The sequence below is a fragment of the Ambystoma mexicanum genome, chromosome 6p (assembly GCF_040938575.1).
Source record: "Ambystoma mexicanum isolate Mex_15411 chromosome 6p, UKY_AmexF1_1, whole genome shotgun sequence".
NCBI classification, from domain to species: domain Eukaryota; kingdom Metazoa; phylum Chordata; class Amphibia; order Caudata; family Ambystomatidae; genus Ambystoma; species Ambystoma mexicanum.
In genome coordinates, this window is record NC_090935.1 from 1,208,025,036 (window position 1) to 1,208,038,600 (window position 13,565).

The 13,565-nt window shown below is 44.4% G+C and overlaps 1 protein-coding gene across 6 annotated transcripts in view; it reads right to left on the bottom strand.

Annotated features, from left to right (window-relative positions):
- The window catches only part of NTRK2 (neurotrophic receptor tyrosine kinase 2), a 663,657-nt gene that overhangs the window by 326,167 nt on the left and 323,925 nt on the right, over positions 1-13,565 (bottom strand). The window lies entirely within an intron of this gene.

Genomic DNA, 13,565 nt, shown 5'->3' on the forward strand with positions numbered 1-13,565 from the left:
ATATCACTTCTTAGAATCCATCTGCACCTTATCACTTCTTAGAATCCATTGCAATCCATCTGCACCTTATCACTTCTTAGAATCCATCTGCACCATATCACTTCTTAGAATCCATCTGCACCTTATCACTTCTTAGAATCCATTGCAATCCATCTGCACCTTATCACTTCTTAGAATCCATCTGCACCATATCACTTCTTAGAATCCATCTGCACCTTATCACTTCTTAGAATCCATTGCAATCCATCTGCACCTTATCACTTCTTAGAATCCATTGCAATCCATCTGCACCTTATCACTTCTTAGAATCCATCTGCACCATATCACTTCTTAGAATCCATCTGCACCTTATCACTTCTTAGAATCCATTGCAATCCATCTGCACCTTATCACTTCTTAGAATCCATCTGCACCTTATCACTTCTTAGAATCCATCTGCACCTTATCACTTATTAGATTCCCTCTGCACCGTATCTCTTATTCTAAATCACAAACCGCTTGTAAATGGCTGGTATTAAACTGCACTAAATTGTCCCTTGGTATTTTTGGTATCGTGTTATTTTAAGGTGCACTAACAAAGCATCCATTGATAAGCATCAAAGGTGTAGTAACACTTTAGTAAGGACTAACTCATTGCTCATTGTTGTATAAGGTACATAGAACTACTGGCTCTGGGGTCCTCCTGTACAGAAGGAGCGACTCGCCGGTGATCCAAAAGTGTTAAAGGAGTCCCACGTGCTCGCAACGAGACCAAATTGTTGGCACCCCAAATGATCCCCTTTTCATGTGCATTTTGCATACAGCTCTCCCTAACGTGCAATCGGTGCACCGAGCGCATTTCACAGGTGGGAAATAGACACACTTAAAGAGACACAGTGACTGAGGATCATTGGTGGCTTCACAGCTTCTAGTAGACACAACTAAGTGGGTTTCCTGCTTTAGCAGTTGTGAATCACTCATTCGGTATAGAGTGACCCCCAGAGCGAGTCACAATGTGTTTATTACACAGTGTGCCATTAGTTATAAATAACTAAAGTGTTGTTACACCTTTGCCTAATTAGTTACTCATTAGTAAGCTGTTCTTATGCTGTTGTTGCATATTAATTGTGCATTCGTCATTGCATTGTTGGCCAAGCAGATTCTATATTCATTTTATGTATCACCATCTGGAAGATCTCTTGCATAAGAGCTCGGTCCGTAATCTTTGGCTTTTCAGCTGCTTTACACTACACCTCCCATGATCCCACAGCATGGACTATGCTGGCTAGAGTTGGTGGGATTTGCAGTCCAAAACATCTGGAGAGGCAACGGTTACAGACCTTGCAAAACAGTACCCAAAAGAGAGAGTATTAAAGAAGGGGATGGTGTGGCCCTTTATTATGAGGTAGCAAATGACTGTGCCTTATTCAAAAAGGATATTTACGAGTTGCCTTAGAATTCCTTACTTCTCTGTTTGGGTATCCAGTGATAATGTTGCTGTGAAAATGGCAGCCAGGTGGTGACATTTGCCTAAAAATGCACCCTTCAGACAAACACTTTTGGCACACCCCTATTCGGCACGGTCAGTTGACCGTGGGCAGGTTTGGCCGACTTGTTAGGCGCGACCAGTCTGGCGCAGGGATCTATTTGGCCCCAGCACGTTTTGCCACAGCAGTTCAAGGATTCTAATTAGATCCAAAAAAATAAAGTATTGATGCTGTCTATAACCCGGACTGATGAGATGACCACTAGGTTATCGAGATCTTGTCAATCTTAAAATCATATGTTACTTCTTTTAACGTGGATCATTTTGAATAAGTTATGCTTAATATAAATATCTTGAGATACTATGCCGCATTCCCCAATTGTGGTCTCTTACTAATGTAGATCTTACAAGGATTTCACTAGCAGGAGACAACAATCACAGAATGATTTGTTACGTGCCATCGGAAGCAATTTTGAAATATATTTGGGCAAATAGGGCGGAGCTGAAAGAACAAGGTTTTCCCTATTTAAGTTTGGTAACGAACAAAGCGCAAATTCATCTCATACTCATGGCAATCGGCAGGCCAAAGTGGTACCAATTCTTCTGAAACTAAAAACAATTGCAAAGATCAGAATCAAATAATTACACAACTTTTAGGATTGGCAGGGAATAATAAAGATATGTCATGGCTTGAACCCATGCTAAGAATGATTGTAAGTTCGAACACCCCATCACAGTCACTCTAGCCACCTATAGAAGGGAAATATAACGTCATCTCCTGGAACTCATGTGGTTTTCGTAATTTTCAGAATTGCTTTAGTTCACTATCGGTGGTTAAGTATCCCTGTATTCTCTTATTACAAGAAACTATGAAAATGGAGGCATTAACTGTTGCTGACTACAGAACATTTTGCTCTCCTGAGACCAGGGTCAATGGCTGTCGACCGTCTGGCAGATTAGCAATCGCTGTTAACAATAATATCAGATGCCACACGCAACTTGTTTGGGAATCAAGCAACCTCTTGTGCATTATATTCAATTCTACGAACATAAAATCGAAGCCATTTATGATAGTAAACTTGTATTGGAATCCTGTGTCATAAGCCAATCAACACCCTATTTGAGGAATTAGATAATTGCCTTGAAACACTCCTTTTACAAAGGGACGAGTGTGATGTTATTATCGGAGGTGACTTTAACTCTGAATGGTACCAGGGGATGACTGATTCCTGGACAGGTTCACTGCTAGCGGAGAGAAGAGGGAACTTATAGAAATCATATCTCCAGGACTGGGATATTGATATTGTTGATTATGATGTGCATGGACCCAATTTTACCTGGAACAGAGAGGGTAGCACCTCTATGATTGACTACATATGCCTATGCCATAGTATTAGCCACTTAGCGAGTTCTGTAACAATTTACCCTATAAAATACGGTGATCATGCACCCTTATCAATAACTCTTCAACTGGACCATTCTCTACGAGATGTTGTCCCAGATTTAGCATTCCCTGAGTTACATCGTTCTACCTTGTCGCTTCGATTGGACATGGGTTTATGTAAGCGCTTTACGACATATGTATCCAATGGTGTCACTCTAAATCATCACATGACAGCTGCAGAAAACGAAGTGATGTATGTTAGCGCTATAAATCAGGCATTAAATCACTTTCTGACAAAAGCTGTAACCAAGATTAATCATCCCCATTGCTATGATCCGGAAAGTAAAATATTGAAAAGGGGGAAGAACAGCGACTTGAGGAATCTGAAAAAGAAATCAACGCTATGCAGCTAATTATCATACACTGCGGAAACGTATATTGTTGAAGTATAAGAACAAGATGAGGGAAATTTGTGTATGGAACTACAATAAAACTAATTGTGCATTAATTAAGGCCATCTGTAGGCATAATACACGGACCGTTTGGCAAACTATTAAGAGTACCAACTTTGGAAATATGGTCCCTTCTGCTAGTCTTATCCCTGCACAGACCTGGCATGAATACATTTCAGCAAAATTTAAAATTCCAGGTGCATTTCAAACTTCAACCTTTGTAACAAAAAGCTATAAAGAATTGGGCCGCCTCAATGGTCTCTGGATGACATAAGGTGGGCAATTAGCAAACTATCCTTTTCAAAATCTGCTGGACCTGATGGGATCCCTCCTTGTGTCTTTAAATCTGACCCTAGGGTATGGGCTGATATTTTGAAATCCAAATTCGAATTGATCATATCGTCTGGAAAAATTCCTCAGGGATGGACCACTTTGAATATTATTCCCATTTACAAAAAAGGGGACCCTGCACTACCAGTAAATTATCGTCCAATTTCTTTAATAAACACAGAAGCAAAGATCTTTTCAATATTGCTTCTTTATGATTTGGAACAGCACATTAGTCAACATGCTCTTTATTCCAAATTCCAAACCGGTTTTAGGAAATCAATGAGCACAACTTTAAACGGCACAATTTTATCTCACATACATTTGGGTATGAAATGTAAAGATCCCCGTCCCATTTATATGGCGCTAATTGATAAGTCTGCGGCTTTTGATTCTGTTGTCCGGAACATCTTATGGCACAAATTGGAATAATTAGGCACCCCTTCAATGCTAATTTATTAGCTTGTTCAATTACACACAGATACATCTTACAAAATACAAATTACTAAAGATGGAGCAACTACGGATCCAATTAAAACATTCTTGGGTCTCAAGCAGGGATGTAATCTCGCGGCTACTCTTTTTAATCTGTATATTTCTGATTTGGATCATTTGTGGTGGGAGCTAAACCCTTTTTCAATTAAACTAGGAATACTCCCACTGCAATGGCTTGCTTTTGCTGATGATCTCATTTTTTGGCCCTACCTCATCAGGACTTCAAAACAAATTGAATCTGTTTGACATCTTTGCAAGAGAGCACAAGTTGAGCCCCAATCCAGCTAAAACTGCAATAATGACCTTTGGTTTAATGAATAGAAAAAAAAGCATTTCCAATGGCAAATATTGAAAACACTGATTCTGCTTATCGATGAAACCATCTATTTGGGATATTATATATCGCATAGGAATTCGATGAAGCTATGGGTTGCCCAATTGAACTTGAGAGCTAGACTACTTCTCTTGCAGTTAAAAATAATTGTGCCCAAATAATGTAAATTCTCCTTGGTGCCCTTGTTAGATTTTTTCAACTTAAAGGTGGAAAGTGTACTTTTGTATTCGATGGATGTTTGTTTATTGAATATGAACACATACCTTGACTCGTTACAGGGTCGTTTATTGAAATCGGCATTACACCTACCCTTGTCTTTACCAAACAGCCTACTCAGACACAAGTTTGGATTGATTGCGCTGTCCACCAGAAGGAAATGGAGGCAATTATCAAACTATGCAAAAATGATAATGCCTTCTAATAACTCATTATATCAGGACTTGGAGAGCAATCTATAATTGAAGAATGTTGTCCCGTTAAATTCATACCAAGATGAAATGCAAAAATGTCTATCTGAGGTTAACATTACCTCTGCTGATCTATGTTTAAGAGCTGGGTATGCTAAAAAGAAAATAATTGAACATGACTGGTGTCGGACTGTACAAGAGATGAGTAATTTTAAAATGCATTTTGAATATGCTAAATTTCCAACAAAAAGAAGTCCACGGTACTCTTACTTGGAATCCTTTCCATGTAGATCTATTAGATCAGTTTATATGAGGTTTATAATGAACCTATTTCATACAAGAGAAAGAACATCTCATAGGAATAAGGGTACAGATGAGGCAATTATTCTCAAATGTCGCTTTCCATTTGTGAGGAACTGGTGGACACGTTGAAACACCTAGTGTTAGCCTGTAGCCACTTCAAAATACAAAGAACTAATTAACTCATGAAATTTGTAAACATTCAATTAGAAGATTGCTTGGAAGTCTTTTGGGCCAGAATGATGAATGGTAATTATCGGCCTTTGATTTTTGCACTAGGATGGTTTCTGAAGCATATTGAAAAGGAACTAGGAAATAATGCATGGTGATTATTAGTAAGATGTTTTTGGAGATATTTTTATGTATGAAGTTACTTTTGTATGATTTTCAAAAATTTTGTTTTAAAATGTATGTAAATAATTTTTCTTCTTTTGATATTTGTGTAAATGTTCATTTGTGAACGATGGACAAATAAAAATAAAAAACATATATAAATAAGCAACTGTTGCAGATGCAATTGATAAGATCTCTATGGCCTTGCGGTTAACTTTTCAGTTTCGTATTTCTGCAGGCCAGGGGTCACCACCGCCCTAAACCTATATCATTTTTATTTTAAATTAGCATTGCAATGCAATGTTAATTAAACTTGCGCTGAACTGACCGCGCAGAAGAGGTCGCGTCCAACTGGCTCCTGCAGCGAAACATCCGTGCAAAATTGGCCCACGCCGAAATGTCCTGCTCCAAACACTTTCCCCAAATATTCTACGATCGGAGGTAATAATATATAAGTATGCCCCTCCTAGAATTTTAGGGGGGAGGAAAAAAGTCACCCACCTGGCGACTTTTACACGGGAACATTATCACATGGAAGCTCTAATCGGCCACAGAGCTCCTCTGCGGCTACTAATGTCCTTATAGCGTACGGTTGGGGGTACTTTAGGATACATATTCCACTTCATGCCGGGTTTCAGTCTCCATCTTTTAAGGGCTGCAACCCTTGGGGTATTATTTCCTTGCTGACTTGTGCTCAGTTTGTGGGCTGGAAGGATGAAGTGTTGGGACAGCCGTGCCGGTCATCTGCTGAGTGAACTTGTCAGCCTTATGCGACATCGGGCCTGATTTACACAGCGTTTTCCAACGGGGAAATCCCATTGAAAAATGCATTGTGAATCGGTTCATTGTGTTATGCATTGTTTAACGTATGTACTAAAAACAGGGAGAATCAGTCCAAGGCTACTTGTTCTACATACGCACGGGGCATTGAACAGGGTGGCGGGAAAGACCGGGAGCGATCATCAGAAATAGGAATGACGCAATGAAAGGAATTACGCATTCACCGGTTGACTTCCCCGCTCCTTTTTTTATAAGATCACGATGGTGTGGGCAACAGCTGCATCACTTAATTTTGTGAAAAGGCCACATGCGCACTTACAATGCACTCGTATTGCCTCCATTGGGCCCCTATCCTGCCTGGCCTCATACCAGCTGGGGTTGGCATTAACTGAAGCATGTGCTCATTGATTTTGTTTAATTTTGCCTAGTGTGATGCTAATTCGATTAAAATAGGAACGTCCTAGTTTGAAAAACAGGGCATATTCTTTGAATGTTTAAGACGAGGACTGCCCTGTGAGAAAGGAAGGCAAGGCTTGATAGTCTGAGGACACGGGCACTCCTCACTGGAGTCAGTCTGGATGAGTGCGCGTGCGCCCTAAAATACCTCAGACGGTTTGCCCAATGAGCTTCAAGCTGCTCACAGTGTCGGTGTACGTCCTGCACGTTACTCACAGTGTCCACAGGCTACTGACAGTGTCTGTCTACACTGCGGTGTCTGCCCAAGCGCCTCACATTCTTCACGCTCTCTGTCTGTGTACCTCAAGCTCCTCATTGTGTCCGCCGACTGCCTCTAGGTGTATCCTTGGGCTCAAGCTCCTCACAGTGTCTACACAGTCTCACAAGCTACGCACAGAGTCTACACAGGCCCACAAGCTACTCACAGCCTCGGTCTGTGTGCCTTAAGCCACCCTGCGCTGTCTACCGAGGTGCTGCCAGCTTCCCATGGCGTCTTTCCATGTGGCCCAACACTCCTCACACTGACTGTCTTTAAGACCCACTCTAGCACGCAGTCTTCCCATGCACCTCAAACTCCTCCCACTGATTTCCCACATGCACTATGCTCCTCAAAATTGATTGGCCAAGTGCTGCTAGCCCATCGCCATGCCTGTCCATGTGACCCGCGTCTGCTCAATCCGTTGAGAGTGAGCTGTAAATGCAGCCCCTCCTTCACCCAGGCAATGACTGCACAGGTCAATACTTCTCTTGATTGTAATTTAGGCTGAATGCTCATCTGTCTGGGTGTTTAATCATTATGCAGCCAGTAAATAACATTTTTGATCTTTTGCACGCAATTGCAAGTTACAGATACGACACCCACTTGCCATGTAAGAGCGCTAAGAGCAGGAACGTCATTTGGGGGTTCCCAGGGAGGGCAACTGCGACCCTTGAGCTCTCCCTTGCAACCCCTGTGGTCTCCCTTGATCCCCTAAAAAAATATTTGAAAAAACTTTTTTAAAACATGTTTTTATTTTTTAAATGGAAGCTCCTGGGCTGTGGCCAGCACCGTGTGGCTCTTTGTTTCTGGAAGGGCTGGCTTTCTTGTTCAGGCCTTTTACTAAAAACAGGGGTTTCCACTTCCACAAGTGTAACACTTTGAGCAGTGACCCTAAATAAGTAAGAATAGGAATAACAAATAGGCTTTCTGGAATTCTATGTAATAATTGCTAGACTCGTGAAAGGTTTATTTTAGGCACACTTCAGGGGGTGAGTCACTGATTTATTCTGATTTAGTTGAACACCTCAAATTCAGAATGCAGACAAAAACAATATGTTTTTAGCTTTTCGCAAGTTGCAGTTATAGCATGTTTTTTTTCTGCCATTGTCTCTGTTACGATCATCACAGGACATTCCACCTCGGTGTCCTCGGTCACTTTGCAAAATCCTTGTGCCTAAAAGCTTGTGTACAGTGTAGACATGTTTGACCGTTAGCACATCAAGTGTCTCTTGATTGATTTCATTATGTCACAATTCATTCTTTGTATTAATGTGTCTATCTTTCCTATCTCCCTGGCATGTGCATGTATGAGGTAACGAGTGCCAGAGTACGGGATGCCGTGTGAGTGCGCTGCTTTTCCTGCGCTACTCTAAATTCTTTAATACACAGTTTGAACCCTCCCAAGGGAATGTATTTTGCCAACCTATGAAGCCTGAAAAGTAGATCCATGCAGACTTGACATGAGGCCAACTTTGCACCCGACTTGCAGATGAACGGGCCTGCTGTTGAATCTCAGTTACCAGGTTATTGGTATCCGCTACAGAGTGTAATTTGCTTTCTGACTTTGAGAACATTCATGTAATTGCTCATTTTACTATAGCCTCAAGTTAGCTAGCGCTGGTAAGATAGCTCAGTGGGTTGAGCGCTCGTTGCTGCAATGCGCGTGAGATCTGCAGGTTCGAATCCTGGCAAGGCAAACTTTCCCTTTCAGCCTTTGAGGTCTATAAATGAGTACCAACACAGATTGAGTGATATTGTATGTATATTTGCTCTATACAAAGTACCTAAGCATCAGTGCTATATAGTAACACATCATTATCATTTGGCCTTGGACTGCTGCTTGCATTCACAGTACTTTGGTAATATGGGTCTTGAAACGCTGATATTAACGACACATATGGTGATCCATTCTTGTATGAAATGTATATAACATTACAGTGATATCGTAACCATATTTATCATAGTTTATTTATAAACAATGCTATGTGATGTCACTTCCTGTTTTGTCAAAGGGTGAAAGGTTTTGTTCCATTGCTTCCCGTGATGTCATTTCAGAGTGGGGTCAAATGACATCACTTCCTGTCATGTCATCAGAGGTCAAAGGGCATGTGATGTCACTGCTACTACCCCTGGCATTTTGGTGAAATGACGTCTCTGGCTAAGAGCACTGACTACCAGAATGAGGTTGTTCATTGTGCAAAGTGCACCAAGTATTACCCTGCAACAAAGGGAAACATGTATAGAGAGAAATGGGGTTTCCCCAAGGTCAAAGGAATATGTGTTGCGGGTGTTCATGACATTCTCCCCTCCCCTTTGGTGCCTACGGTCCTAAAACAGGCCCCTGCCAGCGACGGGGGCCCAGTTCAAGATGCTCTCAATTGAAGATACGATTCACGCTGGCAGCTGCTCCCCTGCTTTCTGCGCTGCATCATGTCGGAAAGACTCATTGTTCCAAGAGTTGGGAAGCTGGCGGGATGCGAACAGCCAACCACAGCGCACGCTGTGAACCTCAAACAAAGGCGTCTTACTCCGGGATTAATATCATCCCTGCAAGCAGAGTAGTGGTACGATGTCCCGTCTGCCCCATTCCCCTTTTTGTCCCTACCCCTACTCACTCTTCTCCCCCTCTTCCCAAGATTAAAACTCCATACCTGGCTCCTTCCTTTCCTCCACTCTGCCCCCGCAATGCTGTGCTTTACATCAGTTCTAGCAAAACTGAAGAAAACACAATGAAAGAAAATGCGTTTAAATGACTACCTTGGTGTGTTATTATCCCCCTCGGCAAACAGCTTTATACCGCCTCCCCTTCTCACCCACTGTGCAGGCCTCTTACGGGACATTCCCATAGCCAACCCCCCCCCCCACCCCCCCTTACCTGCATACACTACTGTGCCTACAGCAATTCAGACGCAGATCGCTGACGGCTGGGCCTTTTGACCCAGGCCCCAGGACGCATGAAATGTGGAACGATAGAGGGTCTGGGAGTTTAGGCGCGGGGTGGGAGGAAAACGGCGCGAAAGCGTAGGGAGGGGCGTCCGAATGGTGCCACAAGAAACAAAAGGCCCAGGAGGGGCAGGAAGCAGCGCCTGGGTAGGTGCGAAATATAACAACAGGAGGTCAGGGGGTAACCCGGCCGCCCCCAGGAAGGAACAAAAGGCCGGGGGGTATAAGTAAGCCTTGCTCTTGCGGGCTCACGCGCTTTCGACCCTTCAATAAGCGGAGCTTTTGCGGGTTCACGCATTTTAGACAGCGTTCGTCGCTTGAGACTAACGCGGCAACCGAGACGACACCGGAGTGAGCGAGAGGGATAGTCGTTGCAGTTGCCAAACGGAAGCGGGACCGGCAGAATTCAGACGAGAAAAATGGCGGATGGGAGAGCGAAGAGGGCCCGAGAATTCTCAGAATGGGCAAGAAAAGCGGAGAAGGAGTATGGAGCCCAATGGGTGCTGGAAGTAATGCAGAAAGAAGAAAGGGCGAAGGCAGCATCCCCCCTACTGTTCATCGAACACAGCAGCAGCGAAGGCGAGGAAGAAGTGCCACAAGGACAGAAGAGGGGAAGAGCAGAGTCAAGAAGAACAGAGGAGGAGACGGAGACGACGGTCAAGAGAAAGAGGAAAGATAAAAAGAAAGGTACTGTGAATAATAATGTTGGGAATAAAATAGTAAAGATGTTAAAAAATTGTGTCACGGTTTCGGGTAAGTCGCCCAGAACCAACGACAGGAAGAGCAGACAGGGGAAGAAAAGCAGGGAAGAATGGTTGGGAAATTCGTCAGAGGAAACCAGCAGTGAGGATGAAGAAAGGGATCATCTAAAAGCTTGGGTAAAGTGGAAAGGAGTGGTGAGCAAGGAAAAGCGGAGTGGGGTAGGGGGGGCACGGATAGAACCCAAAGAGGCCCCGGTACCTACCCCACAGGGGGCACCAGTTGAGCCCAAGGAAGTTCCGGTTCCGACACCGCAGGGGACACCAGTAGTCCCAGTGCCCCAAGGAGCGCCAATTGTAGCGACGCTGCAAAGCGCGACGGTAGGCCCAAACATAGGGGCAGGGGCAACAACAACGGCGGCAACAGTAGAGAATGAGGCACCACTCATGACGAAATATGGCAGGCCAACCATGGGTAAAGACGCACAGGGCAGGTCAATGAAAGCGATGGCCTGGTACATAAATGACAAAGTAAAGGAAAACATTTGGAGAAAGGAGTTGATCGATATATTTACATTATTAGATTGTCAAAAAAGGGGGATGAATGTGGCAGTCGAAGACATGAAAGAGGATGAAAAGAGTTTACTCAAAAAGGGGCCAGTAGTTAGGAACTTCGATAATTGGATGTTGGCCTTTACCATAATGTCGACAATCATATTACAGAAATTCCCGGAGGATGGGGTAGCGTTAGTAGCTTATCAACAGAGGGTGCTGAAGGTCCACGCAGCGTTTGGTGGGGACGCATGGCTAGAGTACGACCATGAGTTCCGAAAGGAGATGGACTGCTTCCCGGACATGGGCTGGGACGAAGAAAATTTCAACCTTTACATCTTTAATGTGCTGAAAGAAAAATGGGATTCCAAGGAGCGGAATACAGGTGGTCAGCAGAGAAGGCAGTACTGGCAGAGCGATTACAAGACAGATTACAGATCTAGTAACCGAAGATACGACTCCAGTTACGACAGATACAGGGAACAGAGTTTTCGGAGCAAAAATTTCGGGCCACAGAGAGGATGGCAGAGCAGCCTGCCCCCAACAACACAAGGTGGGGGCAGGGGAGCCCGGTTACGGCTCGGACAGAACCAGGGCAATGCAGGAGCTTTGAAAAAGGGGTACCATGCAGCTGGGGTTGGAAGTGCAAATTCAGCCACAAATGCGAGAGATGCAAAGGAGACCACAGCAGTTCCAAGTGCACAAGGGCCGCAGCTCCGAGCGGCAGAAGAGACGAGACACGGAAATAAGAGCGGGAGCAGGAAAGGGGCCACGCCGGTAAAGATCGAGAGAATGGAAAAGTGGCTCCGAGATTACCCCGACCAAGAAGCGGCAGAGCAGATTAGGCGAGGCTTTAGTGAGGGGTTCAACATCCCGTTCACCAGCCAAGGAGCGCGAGACATTCCCAGGAATCTGAAATCAGCAAGAGAAAACAGAGAGATAGTGACCAAGAAGATCATGACGGAAGTGGAACTAGGGAGGGTGGAGGGCCCATTCATGGCCCTACCCTTTGAAGAATTCTTGTGCTCTCCGCTAGGGCTGGTGCCAAAGAAAGAGGAAGGGGAATACAGGTTGATACACCACCTATCCTACCCCCCGGGGGCCTCGGTGAACGACGGTATCGCGCAGAGCGAAGCAACAGTAACGTATTCAGATTTCGAAGACGCAGTGGAATTGGTCAGAAAAGCAGGGGAAGGGGCATGGATGGCAAAAGCAGACATTAAATCGGCATTTTGCCTGTTGCCAGTCAACAGCAGATCACAAAAATGTCTATGTATGCACTGGGAGGGGGAATACTTCATCGACAAGTGCCTCCCAATGGGTTGTGCCATCTCGTGCGCATATTTCGAGAGGGTGAGTTCATTTTTACAATGGGCAGTGGCACAAGAGATGAGGGAGTCCATGATGGTGCATTACCTAGATGATTTTTTATTTGTCGGCACCAAGGGGGCAGACATGTGCAAGGCAACACTGGACAAATTCGTAGAAATAACGAGTGAGTGGGGCATTCCTCTGGCAGATGAGAAAATGAAGGGGCCAACACAGGGGATCCAGTTTCTAGGTATAGAGATCGACTCGAACAAGGGGAGGTGTCGGATCCCAGAGGACAAAGTGACGGAGCTAATCAAAACAATACAGGAGCTACGAGGAAGAAACAAGGCAACCGTGAAGGAATTACAAGCACTGGCAGGGAAACTGAACTTCGCAGGAAGAGTCATACCGCAGGCAAAAGTGTTCCAGAGAAGGATCGAGCTAAAGACAAGAGGTGCTACCAAAGGGCACCACAGGGTCAGGCTAGGAGGAGGAATCAAGAGAGACTTAGAAGTCTGGGCTAAATTTTTGGTGAAGTTCAGAGGTACAGTGATATGGCGCTCGCCAGTGAATGAGGAAGGCAGAAGAGTGTTATTCACTGACGCAGCCGGTGGTTTCGGTTTTGGAGCAATACTGGGGAGAAAATGGTGTGCAGATGAGTGGCCGGAATCATGTCAGGTGGCGGAATGGACAAAGAACATAACGCTACTAGAGCTCTTCCAGATATGGGTCGCGTTATGCGCATGGGGGAAGGAGCTAGGCAATAAGGAGTTGGCGGTATGGTCGGACAACATGTGTTATACAAGGGTAATGCATCATGCAGTGTAGTGTTGGAGTTGATGAGGGCAATCACATTGGAAAGCCTGGAATTAAATACATGCATAAGGGCGAGGCATATCGCAGGGGAGGAAAATGTGGTGGCTGATGCAATCTCTCGTTTTCAGTGGGAGAGATTCAGGGAGCAGAGACCGGACGCCGACAAGGAAAAGACGCCCACGCCACGAAAGGCATGGGTCCCGTTGAAGGCACTAAAAAGGAAAGCACGGTTGGCCTCAAGGTCGACTCAAAA